Source organism: Vidua chalybeata, chromosome 10 (assembly GCF_026979565.1).
Source record: "Vidua chalybeata isolate OUT-0048 chromosome 10, bVidCha1 merged haplotype, whole genome shotgun sequence".
In the NCBI taxonomy this organism is placed as follows: Eukaryota; Metazoa; Chordata; class Aves; order Passeriformes; family Viduidae; genus Vidua; species Vidua chalybeata.
The window spans coordinates 2,006,535-2,015,596 of NC_071539.1; positions in this window are offsets into that span (position 1 = coordinate 2,006,535).

The following is a 9,062-nucleotide window of genomic DNA, read 5'->3' on the forward strand; positions in this document are numbered from 1 at the left end:
GAAGTTTTGTTTCAGAACCTCTGCTACACAGTGGGTGTTACACAGTTTTTATTTTGAAGCCCTGATGAATCACTCAGTCTTTGATTTTGGAAATAAAACACTTGCAGCTGGCATTTGGAGAGTCTGGCATTGGGAGAGAGGTAGGACAAAGCCTGTCCTTTATGGAAGCCACATCTTTGAAGTCACTGGGAGGAGAACTGGATCCTGAGAGTGCTGGAAAAGTTTCTGTTGCAGATTTATTTTCAACTGCATATTTATTTTCTCCACTTAATTTTGGTGCTGATACACCAAATTCCCCCTCAGCTCAAGGCACAGCCTCAGTGAATATCAAAACTGGGTTCTTTGTGGTCATCAAGGTACTTTGTGTTGCCTCTGCAAGCTCTGGTTGCTTCTGTGGAAAATTTGTGTTTTAAACTGTGTTACAACCACTTCTGAAAGGTTTTATATTTTTGCACAAAATGAGGTAAAAAGCAAAGCAGCCTGAATCTCACCCCTAGTGAAAGCCGTATCACTTTGTACTGATTTCTTACGTGGTTTTCAGTGAGTATTAAATGTTATATTGATTTTATGTAGGCATTTTCTGCCTCTACTGCTGTATTCTTTCACAGCATTTAAAGGATCTGTGCCATAGGCAAGGACAATGAGCACACCATTTAAATATATGTTAAATTTAAAAATTTCACACTCTTTTAAACCAGGTTTCAATATAGATTTGCTCTCAGGCTTATTTGCGGGTGGCTGAGCCCTCAAGAAAGTCCCTGTAGGTGTTTTTGGGAAAGCTCAAGTGGCAAGGCCAGAAAAACTAGGAGACTATGTGCCAGTGACAGCAGCTCCAGCAGCTTCATTTTCAGTAGGAATGTCCAGTAGATGGTAAATTCCTGGGGAATATCCCTGTGATTAATTTCACAGACACCTGAGGTCACTATTCCCTCACACAAACTGCATCCAGGAAAGGAGGTGCTCCAGGAGCTCCTGGACCTCTCCTCCCGAGGAGCTGCTCTCACCTTCCCAAAGAGGGTTTGTTCTGGGCTGCTGCTTTCATTACCTGTGCTCATTGCAGTTTAAAACTCCCAGGAATTTAAGAACAGAACCAAACAGTGTTTTACACTTACGTTTTCCTATTCACTCCCATTCAAGTTGGGGATTCAGAGCAGTGTGCACAGCACCTCCACATCACAAACAATAAAAAATATCCTCCTTTAACTGCAGGATTTTAGTAACAGCATGGGAAGGGCTGTGCAATAACACTAAAACACCTTTCTGATCTTTACTGGTGCCCAGTTTAGTTTTGAGGAGGATCCTGGTGGTACCCAGTCTGTATTTCTTTACAAATCTATTTCTCACAAGCCTTCACACATTCCCGACAATTTTGCTCCTCTTCCTCTTGCAGGAAGCCACGATTTAGTGAAAATGGAGCAGTTCCCATTCTGACAACAGAGGAATTTCCAGAGAGGGGAATTAACAGCAGAGGAGTCACCAGGATTCAGAGAGGGGAATTAACAGCAGAGGAGTCACCAGGATTCAGAGAGGGGAATTAACAACAGAGGAGTCACCAGGATTCAGAGAGGGGAATTAACAACAGAGGAGTCACCAGGATTCAGAGAGGGGAATTAACAACAGAAGAGTCACCAGGATTCAGAGAGGGGAATTAACAACAGAGGAGTCACCAGGATTCAGAGAGGGGAGTTAAAGGCAGGGTTTTTACGGGAGCTGTTTCAGTTCCCAGTGCCACCAGAGACATTCTTGGGCAGGAACAGATTCTGCCTGGCCTGTGTGTGGGGTGGCAACTCCCAGGTTTATTCCAAGCCAGGATCCAGCTCCCAGTTTGTAATCAGACATCTCCAAGCTGTCTATTCCTTTGGAAAGCAGGGCTCTCCTTATTTTTCATGGATTGCAGCTGGGAAGTTGCAAACTGGTAATTTCAGCAAGGGCTGCTGCTTCAGTGTGTCCTCCGTGGTCTGAATGGGAGGAATAACATTCCCTGATTCCACTGGGACACGGCACTTCCAGGGGCTGCTCGCTGTGCGTTCACCTGCACTAAATTTACTGGGATAATGCTCCAGTTATTTTCCAGTTCTTGCCTATTTCTTCAGTTCTTGTGAGGAATCCAATTAGCAATCCAATTTACAGTGCGAGCCACGAGCATTATCACCGCTGAACTTCAAGGCAGGAACAAAAGGGGCCAGAAGAGCTCCTTTAAAATAGCTTTGTGACAGGGATGGGGATATTGTGACATGCCACTCTCAGCTGATGGAGGTGAAACCGTGTTGCATCACCAGCTTTAATGAGCGTTGTCACAGCACAAATACCCGTGGGTTGGCTTTCTTTTCATGTGTGTGTGAAACTTGCACGTCAAACACGTTGGATGCAGTTCAGGGACACCTCTGGAAGTGCTGCCCTGTGTCAGAGAGGGGGATAACCCCCAGCCCTGCTGAGGCAGCTGGGAACAGCTGGATGCTCAGTGTGCCAGGGGCAGAGCTGCTGAGTTTGTGCACTCAGGGGACCAAACAGCACCCTCTGCTTCCTAAATCCCTGGAACCTTTCAAAAACTCCTGCTGTGCCTACTGTGGGCTTACAAGCAGCGGGATTTTTCTTAGTAGCCTTTATAATCCAAACTGTATTGAGCTGCTCAACCAAGGAGACATCCCAGATTAATGAAAGTAGATTTGGATTAGAGATGAGGGGGAGATTGTTCCCTGTGAGGCCTGGCACAGGTGCCCAGAGCAGCTGTGGCTGCCCCAGGATCCCTGGGAGTCTCCAAGGCCAGGCTGGACACTGAGGGTTGGAGCAGCCTGGGACAGTGGAAGGTGTCCCTGCCATGGCAGGGGAGAGGATGGGATGGGATTTAATTTGCCTTCCAACCCAAACCATTCTGGGATTCTGTGGTTCTGTGAAATTGTGATAACTCAAACATCACGGCTTATCCTTCCTTGATAAGCATGGACAGCCATGGCCAAGGTTTCACTTGAAGGCAAAGCATGGACAGGAGCCAGGAGGTGTTCCTTTAGTCCTGGTGTGTTTGTTACCAGGCTGCACTAGGCATGAACCTCAGACTCAGACCAAAGAAATAGTTGTTTTAAAAAGGTAAATATTTGCTCATCAGAACATGAGGACGATCATACAGGAGCTGTTTGCTTTCCACTTGCCTTTGGTAATCTTCCGTGTGCTAGCTACAAGATCTCATCCCATTAAAGGAATCCTGCTGAGAGGTGGGGTGAGCTGAGAGCTGCTGGGAGAGGACAAGTGTGGGCATCAGGAGAGGTTCAGGTTGGATGTCAGGAAGAATTCCTTCACTGAAGGAGTGGTTACGCATTGGAATGGACTGCCCAGGGTAGTGGTGGAGTCACATCCCTGGAAGTGTTTGAACAGCACTGCATGTGGCACTTTGGGATATGATTTAGTGGGTTAAAGGTTGGACTTGATGATCTTGGAGATCTTTTCCAACCTCAATGATTTTGCAATTCTATGATCAGGAAAATGAGTGTATTTTTCACTCTGAGTTCCCTGATGAGAGAACATGAGAAGAGCGATATGCAGGTAAAAATACTTTGCACATTATTCCTGCTCAAAAGCTGCACATAAAAATTATGGAGAGAGCTGACATTTCCGGACTTCACTTTCCTGACTTTCCTTGCCTCACTCTGTCTGGCTGGAGACAAAACCAGGGAAAATGCCAAAAATACAGTTCAGTGAATGAAGATTGCTTAAACAGTCAGGGAAGGAAAACATGGAAAAAGGAGGAGGAGGAGTGGGAGGAGGACATGGACTCTTTGTCCACCCAGGGCTTCACCAGACCACTGGGACATTTTTGCATTAACCATCTTCCCAGTGGCAACCTACGATGTGCTGAAATAAATGAAATTTACTAAATGAAATTACAATTATCTCCTTCTTCTTAACCATTCATGACTTCTTTCTGCTTGCTCCAGTCCTCTCTGATGGCATTTGCCTGTTACAATTATTCAGCGAGATAAACTCCCGGGGGGAGGAGATGTCGCAATTGTCGTGGGATGGATCCTTCCCACCGCTCCCACCTCGCTGGCACAGGCACGACACGGAATGCTGACACATCCCTGGGAAAAGGTGCTGCTCAGCCAGAGCATTGCAAAACCAGGCCTCGCTGCGTGGCCGAGGGAGTGGAAACTTCCCCGGCTGATCCCGCTGCTGCAGCTCATTATTTATTTAGGAGTATCTGCATTTGTATGAAAGATGATCCCAGTGATGCTGGTTTGGCAGTTGAGGATTTCTTGGGGAAAAGAGGCCATGGAGCCAGGGCTGCTGCAAGGGGCTGTTTCAGTGCCCAAGTCCTGGCATGGGTGGAGGGGATTGGAGAGGAATGGTTTGGGTTGGAAGGCACCTTAAAGCCCATCCAGTGCCATGGGGACACCTTCCACTATTCCAGGGTGCTCCAAGCCCTGTCCAACCTGGCCTTGGACACTTCCAGGGATGGATCAACCACCATTTCTCTGGGCACCCTGTGCCAGGGCCTCCCCACCCTCCCAGGGAAGGATTTCTCTCCAAAATCCAGTTCTGATGCTGAACTGGGGCTCTGAGGTACTTTGGTGGTGCCACTAAAATACATCTGTGATAAGGAAGAGCTTTTAGTTATCAAAACTAGCCAAAATTTGGATACCAATTCCCTCAGTTTGTTGGATAGCACATGAGGCACCTGTAGCCAGCTGTGGAAGGTTTGGGCACAGGAAGCACTTGGAATTTTTTGATGTGTCTCCACACCAAGCCTGAGGCAGCACAGACTGCTGGGTGTAGGTACCCACACCTCAGTACCGGTCTGATTCCACCTTTAATTCCCACGTGGGGAGAAATATTGGAAAGGGAAATCAAAAATGTGTGGAGAAAACTTCTTGAGATGCATTATTTACCTGAAGTGAAATACCAGACACGTCCCAAACTTCCCCTGAGCAAGGCACCATCGTGTCCAGAGCTGGACTTGCTGCATTAGTTTGCAGCATCTTTTTTTGAGCTGTTCCTTCATAAATCACTCAATCTCTGTGCATTTGGCAGATAATTACTGCCTCAGCGAGGCTTCTCTCTTGTGCAATTTGTGGCTGTGGGAAATGCAAGGAGCTGCTGGAAGCCCTTTCCCCTGCCAGCCCCATGGGTGAGGCTGTTGCTCCCCATTTTTAATTAGGGTGCTGCAATCCCATCCCAGCCCTTTCCATGCCAGGCTGCTTTATCCTGAGCCTGGCCTCACTTGTTCTCTATCAAATTCCCAATGATGAACATTTTACCTGCATTTTCTCCCCCTGTTCTTTTTTTTTTTTTTAAGTACCTAAAGCTCCTAAAAATTCACAGAGTGTAACTCATCCTTGAGTACGACCTTGAAATAAGAGATATTTCTGATTTACTCCATGATTACAAAGCAAAGATGGGAGCTGCCAGAGAAAATAACGGGAACAGCACCCTGGCTGCCAATGGATCTGTTCCTGACCATGCCACAATTTACCTTCATTTCCTCCCTCTTTGCTCAGTCATTGTAAGAAAAGCAGAATCTGTTTTTTTATTTTTTTTTTAATATGGATTTGCCAGATTTACCCTATTTTCTGTCATGTAGATATTTCCCCTCTCCTCTTTGTCCTGTTTCCTGATTTTTTTCCCCTTGCCTGAGCATATCCCAGCACTGAGATTCTTGTTTTGATGCAGAGGGTGCATGGGTTTAATTTCACTTTTAAACCCAGACTAATGTGGGTCGGTAATTGAGGAGGGCTATAATTTACATCAGGCCACACAAAACAATTTCCACAGCCTATTTTGAGCTTGGACCTCCTTATTCCTATAAAAAGGAAGCCTTGGCTGTCCTGGCTGTCCTGAAACCCCAGGATCAGCAGAGTTTATCAGCTCTTACCTGCCCTGATGGAGCAACTGCTGAAATAAGGGTGGAGCAGGCAGGGATGATGACAAGTGGGAATTCTCGGAGTTAATTCCGACCTCCACCCCTGAATCAGAGCCTTCCAGCCAGGGAGTTCCCATGGAAGTTGCCTGGAGATATTCTCAGGATTTGGGCTCCTCAAATTCAGGCAGAAGATTGCTTATTGGAAGGAACATGAAGGACAAAGTTGATGGTGCTTTGGAGCAAGGGGCTCTGTTTGGTGCAGGCTGGGTTTCCCTCGCTGGGTGTGAGGACAGAGTCAAGAGGAGCCCGTTTCCTTTTATCTGCTCCTGGTGGAGTCCTGGGATAAGCTCAGATCCAGCCTTTGGAGCATCTCAGGAGGCATCAGACCTCCTTTGTCAGCTCACAAACCCTGAATTCTTAATTTCCTGGGATTATTCTGCCTGAACATTTCATTAATTGCAGCTCCTTGATTCCCTTGACTACAACACATTCGCAGCAGGGCTGCTTTGGGTGGTTTGATGTTGGACCTGAGAATCTTCACTTTGAGTCCAGCTTTGCTCCTGACTTCCCAGTTTTTCAGTTTGTGGTGGGATTTCAGGATATTCAGCTGTTGTTTGGTGTTTGAGGGAAAAATAATTGAAATTATTTGGGTAGGGGTTAGAGGACAGGGCTGCTTTTGCTGCATGAATATCGATCATTGTGTGTGATTAAGAGAAAGTTAATTATTCCACGTTCTGTAATATTTCATTTGCAAATCTGCCTGTTCTGCTTTAATTTCAGTGCTCAGCCTGGCACATGGCCACTTGTCCATGTCTGTGCCCTGGGGTGCAGCAATTAATCTGGGAGAATTGTCCCAATTTTGGCTCTCACAGGTGCTGCACGACTGTGATTTGCTGTTCGTGTGGTTCTGCTGACTCTCCTACACCTGCTGGGCTTCTTTTACCATGGCTTAAGTAGTTGTGTGAATTTTTCCCCTAACTTCCAAATAATTAGGGAATTAAATTTAGAACTGGAGCATCCCAAGTAAGAATTTTAGATTATGGCTGAATCACAACGATGAGAAAACCTTAAAATAAAAAGACCAAAAAAAAACAACCAACAAAACCCACAAAAAAAAAACCCTAAAAACCATCTTGTTTAAGATTTCAAAATTCTATAAGCACAGGAATTTTCAGTGGAATTCTGAGTAAATTGGACACTCAGACGTGCAGGGGCACTGGTGGTGATCCTGATCCCTGTGTTCCCTGGGGAGCAGCACTAAGGAAAAGGTCCTTGGGAAGCTGTTTTTGATAGTTTTGGGTGAAGGCTGCCCGCAGGGGCCTTGGGAGGAAGGTTCTGGAGGTTCATGGTCTGGGCACGTTGATGTGCCGTGGCCCTCAGCAATGGATTTGGGAGGTGACCCATGAAATTGGCCAGGAGACCTTTATGGCAGGATAAATGCGAGCTCTGATGAGATGAAATTAAGAAAATGAGTTTTAAACAAGAGGTGTATGGTGCTGGCCAGCTGAGCCCCAACATTTCTCATTCCTTAAATTAATGGGGCGTTTGTACTTTCAGGGTCAATGCAGCTGGAATTGGATCATCTCCTGTTCTGCTTTTGTTCCTTTTTCCACTGCTGGATTATTGGTTCTCTTCGCTCCTTTTATTTGGATTATTTTTGGTGTGAACACTTCCAGCTGCTGTGCTACAATTAGCCCAGTGAAGCAATTAGCTACAATTAACATGGAACTATAATGAAGCAGGAGAAAAGAGACTTTTGTAAAGAGCCTGACATCATAACCCTCACAAGAGAGCTGTCACCCACGTACTGGGCATACTGGTGTTACTGGGAGCTCCAAATTTCCACCCTCCCACCTTAGTGTGCAGCTGGGATCCCGTGGAAACCTCTTCCCATTGTCCAGGAATGTTTTTTTTTTTTTCCCAGGGAAAAGGATTTCAGAGCTGGAGGAGTTTCCTAAGCTGTGGTGTGGTCTCAAGCTGTCGAAAGTGTTATCTCACCTCCTCTCTCTTTCAGCTGGGGAAAAAAATGCTTCTGTTTCCTGCTGAGTGCCAGAAATCCTTTGAAGTCTCCTGCTGGAACCCAGTGGTTTGGAATATTCGTAGGGAGAGTTATTCCAGCTTTTCTGGATGCAAGGAGAAGTGAAAAGGGCTGGGGAAATCTCAAAAGGTTTTTGGCAGAGATTGTTTGCAGCAGCTTCTTTCCTTCCTAGTAAATGCCTCTTGCCTAAACCCATTAAAATTTAGTAAAGAAGGTGAAGAATTCACACAAAAAATGAGTTTTTATGTGGTTAAACCCTCCCAAAAAGCACCTGCTGCTGTTTCCTTGCCACTTCCTGCACCTCCCAAAGCCAAGCAAAGGGAACAGGCACAATAAGGAAGAAAAGTGCTTTGCATGGATCCCACCATGGGAGGGCAATGGAAACCCGGAACAAAGTCCTCTCCACCCTCTGTTTGCCAAATGAAATGTTTAAAGAGCAATATTCCACCAGGTGTGTGCTCCTGGAGATAGCAGCTCCAACCTCTGCATTCCTGGAAAAAACTTCTCCTTGCGCTCTGAAAGTTGCGTTTGATGCCGTGGGGAAGAAATCCACTTTTTAAGGAATTAAAAATTATTTTTAAGGAATAGGACTGATGAGGAGGTGCCCTGGCACTCGCACCATCATGTTTTCTAGATGAGCAGAGTCTTTGGAGATAGAATTGAATTCACTTGGAGATAGAATTTATACCAACTTGCTAAGTAAATATTCCCACTTTTCACCTCCAACGTTGGGATTATAACTTTGAGTCTATTTTACAGACACTTTCAGGAGGAATTGTCACAGGTTTTGCCATTTTTCATCCCCTCCAGTGCTGTGTTCGTTACTGGGGGTGTGATTGCAGCTCGGCACCTCGTGTTTGCAGGGTCCCAGCTGTGACAAACTGCCAGGACAGCTCCTGCTGGAGCCCAAGGCTCTCAGCTGAGCCCTCAGCACACTCAGGAATTTGTTAATGCCTTAATTTGAAGCAGATCAGAGGGTTTTTTTCCCTCCAGAAACAGGAGAGCTCTTGGGCTGGAGTTCACCCCAGATCCATTTAAAGGATTCTCAAACCTCTCCCCAAAACATTCACCACAAAATAATCCTTCTGCCACTGTGCCAGCCTGGCCCACACACATCCAGAATATTTATGAATGAGTGGAAAGCACAGAAGAGCTGAGTCATGCAGCCAGAGG